The sequence below is a fragment of the Pteropus alecto genome, unplaced genomic scaffold (genome assembly GCF_000325575.1).
Source record: "Pteropus alecto unplaced genomic scaffold, ASM32557v1 scaffold76, whole genome shotgun sequence".
Classification (NCBI taxonomy): Eukaryota; Metazoa; Chordata; class Mammalia; order Chiroptera; family Pteropodidae; genus Pteropus; species Pteropus alecto.
Window position 1 is genome coordinate 16,046,294 of NW_006443138.1, and position 16,000 is coordinate 16,062,293.

At 32.8% G+C, this 16,000-nt stretch overlaps 1 protein-coding gene and 1 pseudogene across 4 annotated transcripts in view; both read right to left on the reverse strand.

Moving 5' to 3' along the window:
- PPFIA2 (PTPRF interacting protein alpha 2) overlaps nucleotides 1-16,000 on the reverse strand; it is a 423,368-nt gene that overhangs the window by 374,777 nt on the left and 32,591 nt on the right. The window lies entirely within an intron of this gene.
- Nucleotides 2,400-3,170, reverse strand: LOC102889950 (annotated as a pseudogene).

Genomic DNA, 16,000 nt, shown 5'->3' on the forward strand with positions numbered 1-16,000 from the left:
ACACACATTAAAATGATAATATTTTCAATATATTGGTTTAAATAGAATGCATTATTATTTCTTTTTCTGTTTTTTAGTGTGACTTCTAGAAAATTTTCAACTACATGTTCAGCTATCTATTGGACAGTGCTGTTCTAAAAGGTTTACAAACAAGTTAATACTATTCTCCAGGAACGGACAGCACCAATTCAGAAGATTAGAGATTATTCAACACTGAGCCCATAAAATCCTCTCTACAAAAAATGTGATTTAAATAAAAGCCAGAAAAGTTTAACATTATATAACACAGAAGTATTTTCTTATACATATAAGAAAGCATTGAGCATTTTTTTAAAGAGTGGTTTCATCTAGAGAAACAATATTTTATAATTTTAATTAAATCTGTAAAGTTTCTATAGTATTGTACTGCTCCAGTGGAGAGTTTCATGACCGTCTCTATTTTTTAATGAAACTGTTTATTGTATTACTTTGTTATTTCCACATCTCTAAAAAATTAATGTACAAAAATGCTTTAGTTTTCTGATTCATGTATAATACCCTTCCTTTAAATTGACTGATTTCCAATAGCAGTTTATGTATGTTAAAACTAAAGATAAAATAAAAATAAACATCAGAAATGTATAGCAATATATTTGTTGTGATTATCTTTATTTTTTTAATTTTAAGAAATATAAAGTATAGAGGATGACAATATAATCTAGAAATCAAATTGAAAACGGCTTAAAATGGTCAATATCTATGTGTCAAAACTAAACTAGAGATTTCAAGACCTAGCCATGATTTGCTGTAAAATAAAGAAAAATATATTTAGAAATTCTTCTAAGTCAATAAACCTCATACAAAAGGTGTTCCAAAGTATTTTGATGAAATTATTACTTGTATAAAAATTACAACTGATTTATTTAGCTGAGTTAACATGAATCAATAGTGGCATTCGATAACATTAAACTAATTACATAGTAACACTAATTTCTGTGAAGAGTCTTAAAATAAAATGGATTGTTACTATCTACTGTGTTTAGGGAATCTCTTAATAAAAGAGACTCAGTTTACAGCCTTCTTTGAATGATTGGGAATAACAGAGCTGTTAAAATGCATGAGATTACACTGTAATAGCATTCTTTACCTAATAACAAATCAGGCTACAAATACTAATAAACATAATCACTGAGCCCTTAATGGAAGATTTCTGCTAATTTTGAAAGCTTTACAATTAACCATGATTCAATGAACCTGATTACCTGTTAAATTAAACTGTTAGGGAAGGCAGACAGTGTTGTTTTAGGAAGTCAATACTAAAGATTCTAATTTAATTTTTACTTTCAAGGCAAGGTAATTTTAATAAAAATGTTTCATTATTTTTTGTAACTATGAAATTAAATCCTGCTTAATTCATACATTACACTAAGATTAAAATATATTTTATTTATTTATTAAACTCACATGGCCCACAAGGGCCCTTACACTATTAGCATCTCAGACTTTCTCTTGTACCCTTCTCATTACTCAGGTCTCTTCATTACAAAAATTCTTCTTGCTCCAGCCCTGTAAACATATCCTGGCTTGGGAAACTTTGTTCTTGCTGTTCCCTTTTCCTAGAAATCTTTGTTCCTCAGTCCTTCACAACTAGCTCCTTCTTTCCATTTAGGTCTCAGTTTCGGACATTGCTACTTCAAAGGCATCTTTCCAAAGTTTCCTTTTAAGTGCTCATCATTTTCCATAATGCAAAATTTCTTCCTTAGGCTAACTATCAAATTTGAATGTATCTTTATGTGCTTAGTTGCTTATTGTTGGTCTTTCCTCTGTGGAACATACATTCCATGGGAGCAGAAACCTATTGGCTTGCCCACTGCCACTGACAAACTACCATTAACAAACTGATGATATATACTCTCACTTTCAAAGTTCATAAGCATATCTCTGCAGCATACTTTTTAATGGTTACATGGTGTGCCACCAATTGAATATACTAACCTTTATTATCAAATCCTCTATTGTTGGATACTTAGATTAGTGTCATTCTTTACTATTCCAAATAGTATTTTAATTCACATCTTTGTACTTAGATATTTGAATGCCTGTCTGATTATTTCCTCCAGATAATCTCTTAAGTTAAAATGCTAAATAAAAATATCCACATTAAAAAAAATTTTAGAAGTCCACTTTCTTTAATGTTGTATAAAAACGTATGAGTAGAAACAAAAACAAATTATACGTTATCACTTTTGTTTATACCACTATCTAGTTCTTCATATTAGCTTTTCTATTCAAACAATAGAAAGCAAGGAGCAATTTAAGAATTGAGAAAGAGATAAAACCAAAAAAACTTTTCCACCATGTTTACACTGTGTAGAGCTGTGCTCACAGAGATGGCTGCTTTAACTTCACTGCACAGGGATTCAGTTGTATATAAAATTGAACCTGCTCAAAGCTGAGGGAGACTAGTAATGATGGATCTATTCCCAAGGGCATTGTCATACAACTCAAACAACGGTGCAGCTACCAGCTTGTAATTTTTAGAACTGCAAACAAGGTTTTCTCTTGAAGTTGAACCAAAAATAATTTCTTATGTTCCTTAGATTTTGTAATATGAGCAGGCATATAAGGATACTGAGGAGGTTCAAAATTTGGTCTCCACCAGTTACCAATGCGTCATCAGTGACCCAGTCTTGCAGGACTTCATCTTGATGACCCATTCTCTGTCATTAAGCATTTTAGTCCTTTAACTTCATCTTCTCCTGGGTTAAATTCACCACCATGTAATTTGAAGAAAGTTGTTCCCAGCTGTAGCAGTAGCACCTGGGGTAGCCGGTGCTCAGGTACAATCAGAACTCTTTCTACAGTCCTCTTCATTCCAATTTTATCAAATCTCTCCCTCATGCGCTGAACTCTGGCTGTAACAAAGCTGTTCTTCTCATAGAGGGGTTCTTCTGTACCAGAAGTATAATTGATGAGAGGGTACATTCCAAGGCTTTGCCTACTAGATGTATTTGTTGCCAAACTGGTTGACCACCCTCCTGGGGCCAGTTGATCTGCGAGCAATTGGGCAGAACCACAGATATGTTGGCGAGGTCGGACACTGGCGGGGAGAGGAAAGGGAGAAGGAGGGAGACTTTCCCGGTGCCAGCAGCGGTTACCTGCGTTCCACTCAGCAGCCCCCCACCCTCCATTAACGTGAAAAAGTCACATTTAAAATTTTAAATCATATTGCCATACTGTTCTCCATAAAGGTTTTACCGATTTCAAAATACTGTAAAAGTGACTATTTCTCCATACTCTTGGCAATATTGAAATTATGAATATTTGCCAGTTCAATAGGGGAGGATATATCATTCCTTTCTGAAAAAAACTGTTAATTACCTTTGGCATTTTTTTCTATTGGAAATTTTATCTTTGGTTTCTAAGATCCATTCCTATATTAAAAAATATGTAATTTATGTAGTCAAATAACTCAGTTGCAAATATTTTTTCCAATTTTTCATATGTATTTTATCTTGTTCGGATGTTTATCTTTAGCTATTTTATAGTCAAATCTGTTTTTCATTCGGAATTTTTATTTTCAGTATCAAGTTTTAAAAGTTCCACTTTATCCCTAAGACTATGAAAATTACACACACACGTACATATACACGAGGTACATGTCATATATTGGTCCCACTTTCATCTTTAATATTCAGCAAAAATCTACAAATACTATCAGAGAAATTGCTTTGCAAATTTGAATGTGTTGAGGCTTATATCAATGTACCATTATAATAGTCTGATACAAAGGGCTTAATATTTTCTATTAAAGATCACAAAGAGAACCTTGCAAACAATATTATTTCTTTATAGGGCAAATATTGCAAAACCCCTTAATTTCTAATGTGTCTTTCCCAACTGACTTTAATTTTGGTTTATAAAGACATTCATTAACAGCAGGGCTGCCTAAACTTCTAAGCAGACTTAGAAACTTAAAGTAGGGGTTTAGTAATAAGTTAAGTACTTTATAGACATTATGTGTCTTTAGGTTGCATTTCAGTACCACATAGTGTTTTCAGTCATGACTAATGAACAACCCACACTCAAACATATTCTGAAGTTAGATGCAGTTTGTTGAAACATCGTGATTTAACAGGTGCCTTACTGAATGACTCAACCCCATCCCTCTGGTTCTCACAATAACACAAAGGAATTTTTTAGTGGGACATCACTGTTTTTATAGTTCAAATTGAGCTCGTTGCTTTTAACTTGTATCATAAGGCTGTTATCCCATCAGTGCCTAAGACTTCTTTAAATGCTTTGATATTTTCAACCACATCTCCAAGAAAAATGATGAAGCAATGGTGTAGCTAGAATCCCACTGAGTAGTTTGCCTTTACCATAAGCTCATTATTCTCTAAGCAAGGGCTGGAGTCTATTTGTGGATTAACTTCTTTTATTTTCTTGCTCTTTTTTTTGTGCGTAATAGAACTTAATAATAAGTCAAATTCCATATGTGTGTGACATGGCTATGATTAGTATTTCTATGGTTCCCTTCAATATTTTGGTATAAATTTATTATAAAATTTCATAAATAATAACAGAGCTATTTTGAGGACTGATTGTATGCTAAAAACTTTGTGTATTAATTCATCTAATCTTCATAGCAAATTTATGACATTAGTACTATATGTATTTATATTTGACAGACAAGAAAATTAATGCATCAGAATATTAAGATACTTACTCAAGGTCACACAGCTAAGAGTAGCAGAGCCAGATACAATGCCAAACCTACAGTTCTACAGTACATGCTCTACTGCTTCATATAACTTACACTTTTCCCTAGCTTCCATAGTCTAAAGTTATGACGGTCATAGTGAAAGTCACAGAGATAGCATTTCCTTGATTCATCAAGGCTAACTTCCACAATTCTACAGCATCACAATTTCAATTACTCTTAGCAATTTCTGAAAATCCTAATGTGTTAGCTGTGTGTCATGAGCTTGCCCGTGTATTTCTTCTACAGCATATTTCCCTTGTCATTGTCACAAAGTTTTCTGCTGTCTAATTTAGCTCTCAGTTCAACCTGATTCATTTACGCATCAAACTTATTGAGTGCTTACTATATGTCCATTACTGTTCTAGCCACTGGAAAAAATAGCAAAGAATAAAACAAAATCCCTGCTCTTATGAAGCTTATATTCTAGATAAGAGTGATGAGTAACAAATAATTTATCAGCAATAGTGATGTGGATGAAAAAGTCAAAGGTGGGGAAATCATTTTATAGGATGATGGGGTAGACCTCAACAATAGGATGACATTTGAGTAAAGATTTAAATTAAGTGAAGGAGTGATCCATGTAGCTCTCTGGGAGAAAACCATTCCAGGAAGAGTTCTGAGGAACATCCAGAGTGCCAGTGAGATTGGAGAAAAGAAAACAAAATGGAGAGTGGTATGGGTCAAAGACTCAAAGACATAGAGGGGGACAGAGATGAAATAGGAAACATGTATGTAACTGTGTGTGTGTGTGTGTGTGTGTGTGTGCGCCTTCATATATACACGCATACATATCTATGTATTGAAAGTAGAACCAAGAAGATTATGTGCTGGTTTGGATGTGTGTGTGAGAAAAATTAAATTAAATATAGGATGACTTCAAATTTTTGGCCTAGGTAACTTAAAAAATGGAATCTGTTAAAGATGTGGAAGGCAATTGTATGAGCAATTTTGGAGGTGTCTGGGGGTAAAAATCAGGTGTTTGATTTATAGATATGTTATATTTCAGAATCCTGTTCAGTGTCAAATGGGAGCTAATGAATAACTAGTTGCAGAAGTGAGTCCTCCTTGAGAAAGAGTTACTAGCTGGATATGAAATTTAGGAGTTGTCACATTGTGAACTATATTTAATACCATGAGACTAGATGAACTCACTCTGAGTCCATGCAGAGAGAAGACAAAGGACCAACCTTGATGTACGTTAACATTTAGAGGCTGGGAAGACGAGAAAGAAATTATATTGTTTGAATCAAGAAAAATAATTAGAATATAGAATCTGAAGGAATAGGTCTGAATATCCTTCAGACAATATTCTATGACATTATGTTTTACAAATATAGGATTCATAAAAGATACACGCTAGAGTTCATAGAGATATTGTACTTGGATAAGGGAAGATCCTTTGACTTTAACAATGAAGCAAGAGAAATATAAGTTGGTATTATTTTATGAAAAGAAAAGCAATGAACAAAGAAACATACATAATTTCTTGGCATGGACTGCCAAGAGCACATACCAACATTTACCATTTTTTAGAGGTAATAATGAAGGATTTTATAAATATCTACAAATGATTGATAGATGGCAATGAAGAGAAAAGTCTATTTACAAATTTCTCTGTCATTATTCTTGTTATTAATTTGGCAGGAAATAGGAGGTCGAATTGTTGAAGAAATAAAAGTATTCTTTGGCCTTAATCTTACAAGATGGGACAAAACTCCTGGAAATATATGCAGATAATTTCATAGTATATGCAGCAGACCATAGATATAACACAATTTCTATATAGGGCTCAAGTACTGAGAATACTTTCTATACACTTGATAAGACTGTAAACTCTCTTGATGTATCTATTCCTCCCTTTTACTAATATTAAGAGAACTTAATTATAGCTGAATCTACTGCTTATTAATAAATACATATTAATAGCTGAATCTGGTACATGTTCTTAAACTCATGCTTTTACCATAAGTTTTACATAGAGGACTTTTTTTTTTTTTTAAATAGGGGGTAATAAATAAGACTACATTTTCTCAGATGATTTCACATTCAAGTCTCAGGTGAAGAAAAGCTACTGAGTGTGGGCGAATTAGGAGATGGTCAAATGCGTGATTTTTCTCAGTTTTTAAAAAAATTAACATTCAGGTGAACGCAATAACATTAATAAGAAGAATACAATATTGGCTGAAAGACTTTATGAACACAAACTTTAATGCTAGGATGAATAATAAAATGCACATTTATAATTTAAGTAATAATTAATGCTTTGCAATTTGGATATAAAAAACATTGGCAAGAAAATTGAAATTATATAAAAACAAATGAACAATTACTGACAAAAATATATAATTCATAGGAATTGAAGAGAGAGGTTAGTGGCCCATACACCTTTGATCTCATTTTACCTTGTACTATTTTATTAATTAGAAATAAATAATTTAAAACAAAATTTAGCATATTATCGAGTCATAGCTCATTACATGTGACTGACTTTGATATATATTTGATATATAGATTTTAATTTTTTTCAACTTTATTGAAGTATAAATAACAAATAACATTGTGTAAGTTTAAGGTATACAACATGATGATTTGATATACATATATACTGTAAAATGATTACCACGATAAGATTAGCTAACACATCTATCACCTCGCATAGTTACCATTTTTTGTGAAAACTCTTAAGATACTCTTTTAGCAAATTTCAAATATACAATATAGTATTAGTACCTATAGTTACCATACTATATATTAAAATCCCAGAAGTTATTTATCTTATTCCCGAAAGTTTGTACACCCTTTAACCAGCATTTCCTATTTCCCTTTGCCCCTAGCCCCTGGTAACCATCAGTCTACTTGTTTCTATTAATACATCTTTTTTAGATCCTACATATAAGTGAGATCATGTAGTATTTGTCTTTGTCTAACTTCTTTCACTTAGCATATTTCCCTCAGGGTTCATCCATGTTATCACAAATGTCAGGATTTCCTGCTTCTTTTGGCTAAATAATATTATATTATATGCATGCCACTTTTTCTTTATTCATCTGTCAGTGAACACTTAGCTTTTTTCATGTCTTGGCTATTGTGAATACAATAAACATGAGATACAGACATCTCTTTCAGATAGTGATTTCATCTTCTTTGGATGTATACCCAGAAAAGGGATTGGTGGATCATATGGTAATTTTATTTTTGTTGAGGAAGATCCATGCAATTATCCATAATGGCTGTATCAAATTATATTCCCACCAATAGTGCACAAAGGTTCTCTTTTCTCCACATCCTTGACAACATCTGTTATCACTTGTCTTTTTAATAATAATCATTCTAACAGGTATGAGGTGATATATCACTTTGGTTTTGACTTGCATTTCCCTGATGCTTAGTGATGTTGAGCACCTATTCATGTACTTGTTGGCCATTTGTTATTTCTTATTTTGAAAAATGTCTATTCAGGTCCTTTGTCCATTTTTAAATCAGATTGTTTATTCTCTGCAGTTGAGTTTATGATTTCCTTTTATATTTTGGACATTAACGCTTTATCAGATAGTTTAAAAATATTTTCTTCTGTAGGTTATCTTTTCATTTTCTTGATTGTTTTATTTGCTGTGTAAACTTTTCAATTTACTGTAGTCTTGCTTATTTATTTTTGATTTTGTTGCTTGTTTTTTGGTGCAATATCCAAAAACAAACGGACAACAACAAAAACATTGCTAAGGCCAATGTCAAAGAGTTTTTCCCCTATATTTTCTTCTACAAGTTTTAAAGTTTCAGATTTCACATTTAAGTCATTAATCCATTTGAGTTAATTTTTCTGAGTGTCATAAGGGTACAATTTCATTTTCTGTATTGGAATGTAGTTTTATTAACAATATTTATTAAAGAGTCTATCCTTTCCTCATTGATTATTATTGGATGCCTTATTAAATATTAGTTGACCATATATACATAAGTTTATTTTAGGGTTCTCATTTCTGTTCCATTTGTCTTTATGTCTGTTTTTACAACAATACCATACTGTTTTGATTGCCATAGCTTTGTAATACCATTTGAAATCAGGAAGTGTAATGTCTCCAATTTTCTTATCTTTCTCAAGATTATTTTGGCCATTTGGGCTCTGGCTTCACTGGTGAATCCTACCAAATATCTAAAGAAGAATTAATGCCAATCATTCTCAAACTCTTCCTGAAAACTGAAGAGGAGGGAACATGCCCAAACTCATTTTATGAGGCCATAATTATCCTGATACCAAAGCCAATAAGGACATTACAAAAAAAAAAGAAAACTATGGGCCACTATCCCTGATGGATATAGATACAAAAATTCTCAACAAAATTCTAGCAAACCAAATTCTACAGCATATTAAAAGGATCATACACATTGATAAAATGGGATTTATCCCTAGGATGCAAAGATGGCTCAATTTACACAAATCAATAAATGTGATACACCATATTAATAGAATAAAGGATAAAAATCACATAATCATGTTGATAGATGCAAAAAGAGTATTTGACAAAATTCAACATCCTTTCACAGTAAAACCTCTCAGCAAAGTGGGGAATATAGAACATATCCCAACATAATAAAGGTGATATATGACAAGCCCACAGCTATCATACTCAATGGTGAAAAGTTTAAAGTTTTTCCTATAAGATCAAGAACAAGATAAAGATATCCACTCTCACCACTCCTATTCAACATAGTACTGGGAATCCTAGCAGAGCAATTAGTCAAGAAAAAGAATTAAAAGGCATCAAATTGGAAAGGAAGAAGTAAAATCATCTCTGTTTGATGATGACATGTTTTTATACATAGAAAACCCTAAAGGCTCCATCAAAAAACTGTTATAACTGACAAATGAATTTAGTAAAATTGTCGGATAAAAAAATCAACATACAAAAATCAGTTGCATTTCTATACAATAACAATAGACTAGCTGAAAACAAAATTAAGTAGGAAGATATTCTGTGTCCATGGATCAAAATTAATAATATTATTACTGACTATAGTGGTATACAAATTCAACGCAAATTCTATCAAAATTCCAATGTTATTTTTCACAGAGAGAAAAAACAATTCTAAAATTTTTATGGAAGTACAAATTTTAAATTTTTAACTTACATTTCAATTAAAAACTTCAGGTAGAACTAGAGAAATTTCTTTTAATAGAGTTTTAAAAATAAATCTTTAATAGGTTTCTCGAGTAAATAAAATAATAACATTTAACACTGATATAGTTCCAAAAACATTTGATTTTAGTATTGATTGTCTGGCCTTAATTAGTGATAATGACTAATTGTTCACTTTTACTATTGAGTTTATCTACACATAATCAAGAAGTACAAGTTTCATAAATATTAAAATGTAATCTAAATATCTTACACAAAATAAGGTATCTTCTAGAATGTGAATAAAAGCTATGTAATTAAATTTTACTGATTTTATCTCCTCTATTGCCTTATCCTCTATGCCAACAAAGAGCTGAACCAGCAAAACTCTGAATTAAGGTTATGTCGACAAAGAAAAACATAAAGCTGATTCACCTACACGGGAAATAAACATCCTTTTCAACCCATTAGAACTATGGCCTAACTACTAACTGAGATAATTAAATCATAAAGTAGTTTATAAAACTGCTAAAACATTAATTTTTAATATCGAGTATAATCCATGGTTATTGTGAGATTGTATTTTTCACCTGTTCTTCAACTAGATAATAAAATACCTCTTAGTTGGAAAGCATCAACACACACACACACACACACACACACATGCGTGCTTTCTCTCTTCTGTATACTGTTTGTTGGGGGGAGGGGCTGTTATCTAACATATGCAAGTTAGAAGGAATGCTGATAAAGTAGTTTCATCTGGAATGAAGGACAGTGGGACTTGCACCTGCTAAGTAATAAAGACTTCTTAGAAAAAAATTGTCACAAGTAGGAGTCTTGTTATGTTTGCATGTTTTTTATTTGTATTCTATTTGCTTTTCTTGTTTCTACTAGCAGGACTTATGCTGTGAATGCTTTATAGGGTAAGATAGCAAATGTACTCAGATTTGTGAATACTTTGGATAACTAATAAAGATTACCAGCTAAGCAAGTAGCAGCTGGTAACCAGAAAAAAATTGAACATCTCACAAGGGGAGAATAGTTTGTCCTAAATGGAAGAAGTCAGAAAATGATGACATGTCAAGGTATGATGTCATAGGCCTTGTTGGACTAAAGACATCTCATGATCTGGAGTGATGCTTCTAAGAATTCAAGGGATAGTGGGAGAACATGGGAGTCTAAGTCTGGGATCAGCAAACTTATCCCACAGTGGGCCAGATGGAAAAGTTTTAGGCTTTGTGAGCCATATATGTAGTCTCTGTTGCGACTAGTAAGAAACTGACTTTGTAGCATGAAAGTAGCTATAAATAATACATAAATAAATGATTATGGTTGTGTTCCAATACAACTTAATTTATAGACACTGAAATTTAAATTTCATACACTTTCCAAGTATCATGACATAATCTTTTGATCTTTTTCAATGATTTGAAAATATAAAAAGCCTTCTTATCATGGAAACAATACAAAATAGGGCTGGATTTGGCCCACAGGTAATAAAATAGTTCACTAACCTCTGGCCTAAATCATCATAGAACTGCAGAAAATCCAATGTTGGTAAATAAAACCGTAAATATTTATGTTAATGGACTTCTTTTTAATTGAATTTTAAGATGTTTGCAAGTGAAGAGGCTAAAGCTAGTGGATAGACTTGTTTTTATTTGTTTTTCTTGCCTTCACCCAAGGCAGAATGAGTGCTCAAATAACGTAGAGTGTTGCTCTGCAGAAAATAATTAGGTCCTTCAAAACTAAGACAGTCATTTAAAATTACTTAAGCACCTAAAAATGTCAGGGACTGACCTGGATGCTGAGAATATGGCAGCGAATAAAGGAGGCACATCATCTAACCTCAGGGAGCTTACATTCTAGAGTGGTATCTTGGGTCAAGGTTCATAGAAGCAGAGCCTAGGTGTGAATTCTTGGGCAAGGAGTGCAATGGGGAAGTGCTCTCAAGAGGAGGGGATTGGATGAAGCAGAATTTGTTAGGAGAGGTAAGAACTAAACAATAATTCAGTATTGACTGGAGACAGGCTTCAGATTGATCTCACTGAGAAAATTTGAAGTAGGAATTACATCACAGTTGGCTGCACCTTGAGGAAAGGGGACTAGACTATTTGCATTCTTGTCTTGGGGTGGACATAAACTCAGTGGAGAGGCAGTTCCTCTTCAGCCTGAGGGGAATACTCCCAAAAAAGGGAGACAGAAGCATCTATGAGTGGTCAATAGAAGAATACAGACAGAGAACAAATATCATCCATTACTAAGTGAAGACAAAACATTTAATATTTTAGTAGTAACATAGCTATGTGGGTGGAGGATGGCAGAAAATGACATGGGTAGAGGAATTGCTCTTTTAGATATGCTGAACAAGGAAGGCAACTCTGATCATGTGAAGGCTGAGAAGAGACCTAAGGAAATTAAGAGTCCTCACCATGCAATTATCTGAGAGAAGAGGGACTTTAAATCAAGACAGATCTAGCTTTGGTATGTTCACGGGAGAGTGAGAAGGTAAATGTTCCTGAAGTGGTTAAGGATGGATAGAGAGGTAGGAGCTGAGGCTGGAAAGGAAAGAGGTAGTGACAGATTATATAGAGCCTTATAGATCACTGTAAGGTGTTGAGTTCCATACTAAGTAAACAAAAGCACCAAGTTCCACAACATATCTGCTCAAACTTTTAGAACCAGAAGTGCTTTCAAATGTCATCTGGTTTGACTCCTCAATTTTAAAGAATTTCTACAATGGAAAAATCTCATCAAAGCTGAAAGACAGGGATAGAGTTACAAAATGTATGAAAAGTGACTTCCCAATTACTACATTAAAAAAAAAAAATCTGTTATAAATGTTTGAACAGTTTCTGCATATTGGATTCCATTTGTTTACATCTCAAACTTAATGTTATCCCATCAATGGCAAAACTGTGAAAGGATTAGAGCTAGCTTGCTGATGTGCAGAAAACACATGTTCCCAGTCTGGCATTAGCTTGGCATTTATTCTAGATGTAATTTTATCACCTTGGGGTAGAGAAATTGTGATAATGGTTTCAAGCAAGTGAGCCATATTTTCCTCACATGCAGCAGCCAGCTACTGCCAGGATGACTATCCTCCATAAATTGTCAGTTCCACTAGGGCCAATGCAAAGTGTTTTATGTTCAAGTTGAATGGAGAAGAGCAGACCATCCTTGAAGGATAATCGGTAAGCAGTCATAAAGTAATTTGAAAATAACACTGCGCATGAATATCCAATAAAACTCATGGTATCTTGTTACTTCTATTAGTTTGAATGAAATATTCCATTTCAAATTAGTATTGGCCTTCATAGAAATATTTATTAGTGGTTTCAGCCCTTTATTGTTATTGTTGTTTATGTAGAGTAACTGTATTCAATGCTTCTATTAAATCTAAATACTCATATTTTCCAACACAAAGCCATTCCTTGTTTGTTTTCTTGAAAGTTTCTGACTTTACCTTAAAGAGCTCATATCTTACTCTGATGTCAATTCTCTTACATACAAGTTTCTGATTTTAATACTGCTTTCTGATTATTTGCCATTAAGAACTTGTAGTGTGGTGATTACCCCTTACTGAGGCGATGTCCTTAAATAGAAGTCTAATTTTCATCTCTGTGTCACACTTCTTCTCCTTCCTCTTTTAAAAAATTCTAATACCAATGACATCAAAAAGAAATTTAAGTCAAAGTGATGCATTTGGTAGAGTTAAAGCTTTTAACTGAACATCTCTATCTATCTTAGTTTAATTAAATTTATATTGAAAACAGTATTCAACTGTAGATCTTAAAAGGCTCACTGAATAAAAATTCAGTTCTTTCCTACAATTATATACAACATATGTATATATTTGTAAATATATAATATATGTATCCTCATACCTTAATGGGACAAAGTCATTTATAAATAGGATGTATGCCCACTGACTTTTAAAATAGGATGTTTTTGATAAATAACATCATGAGATACTTAGCTTAATTTATTTAAATACCTTGTTTTAAATATATAGAATATTTGAGTGTGAAAGAACATTTATTTTATTTTCTTACAGTTAAAGAGTGATATTTGTTTTATTGACTAATTGTATCCATTCTGTATATTTAGAGTTAGTAAATCTCAAGAAAACTTAATGCAATTTAAAAATAGTCTGACATTTCTCTACTTTAAGAAGTATGATTCTTATTAAATAACTTGTGATACAATTGGTGAGAAAGCATGGCCTACATATGCCCACGTCTTAAATTTCTAATAGAATCAAATCCCTAATTGTTACTTTCTTCTGTGCAGAATTCTTGTTCTCAACAGGATTCTTTAATTAGGAAGAAAAATGGTTCTTGTAAAAGACTTACTGATTATAAAATATCGGCAGGGGGTGGGGGTCGATTGAAATTACTGGCACTAAATACATTTGGGTTTGCATGTCAAATACATATACTAACTTCATTCTTATATGGCCAAGAGCTACACACGTCAAAGAGCCTAAAAAAAAGATAGAATTTAAGACTCTGGCAGGAGCATCATCTATTGGTTTCTCTGCACAGCATTTTTTCCCCCTCTCTGTTAATGAGACCTCAACTTAGTTGAAACAGTATTTCTCCTCATCATGTACAGTAGGACCACCTATTAAAGTACTGCCCTCTTCTGGCCAAAGTGTAGGCCTGTGACTCATGCTGCTTCAGATCTCTTACCTGGGAATATGAATTTTGAACAGAGTGCCATAAATATTTTAAAAAATTGGAGGTGATTTTTTGCTCATATGTAAACACCTCATTGATGTCCCTTAGTTTCTACTCACACCTCTGGATTTTCCTTGGTCTCTATTATTCCTTAGACCTAACTTTTGCTTTCTGAGATTCTGAATAGTCTTGTATACTTCTAATAAATTTGTCTTTGGTTTCAGTTTGCTAGAATCAACTTCTGTTACTTACAAAGATTCCTGACCAATGAAAAGAGCTTATAAAAATAAAATATTATTTGGTCAGAGAAAAATGAACTGTTTCTGTGTGGTAGTAATACCAAATAAATTAGAAGTGACAGATAACGTGCCTCAAATCTCGTTGGAAAAGGCAACAGACAGGCAGGTGATTATTAAATGGATAAACTATAATATCCTAGCAAGATAAAAAAAAAAAATGACAGTTTTCATTGCCTAGCTACAGCTCTTAGAAATTATAATAGTACTATAATAAAGGGAAAAAGTGTAGGCCTTCTAGTAAAATGGGGAAGCAGCTGTAGTTTGGGCCAAGACTAGAGATTCTTTCATTGTTGATCCCAGGCTTTTTTCTAGAAAAATTCCCCTGATCAATTTTGTTTAACCATGGTCTGCTCTCAACATATGTTTGGGTTTGCATGTGTTCTAAAGTGTATTGAATTCCTCAGTGCATTTATAAGCCCCAGTTGGACAGGGCTTGTGGTTACTATGTTTTTTACATCTGGCAGAGTGAACTGTACAAAGACTTTATTTTATTAATACACGTTGACTTCATTCCAGTTAACAAGTGCACATGTGTACACACACATACACACACACACACACACACACACACACACACACACACACCACAATTTGAATTTGATCTCTAAGACCCCCCCCCAATGATTAGGTAGCTGTACTTGGGACATGATTTCAAAAGAATTGGGGGTCATCTCACAAAGCATATTCCCACCAATTTCACCATTAGAAAAATATTATTTTACTGCAAGTCTTTTCTAAAATCAACTCTACCTCTTTCTTTATAATCTCATGATATAGCACCTGTGCAATGCTACCCACATATATTTTTAGTTACGTAAACTTTATATATGTAAAACACAGCTGAACCACAGAAGTCCTAATACACTTCCATAGCAATCTATTTAAATCTTTTATAACAAAATTTACAACTATTTAAAAATCCAAGATCTTTATATAACCGCAGAAGAAATTTTAGCCCAATAGCCAAATAAAACATCCTACAAAGACTTTGGACATGCCTAAAAAATGCACACAATAAAATAGTGAACTTCAATGTCAGAAGAAAAAAATTACAAAGGTAGTTCTGAATATCCTGGTGATCAAAACAAAGGGAGAACATAATTACTTTTACCATTCAAGGTCACAACTCCCATGAGCACAAACAACTTGGATAGTCCTGCT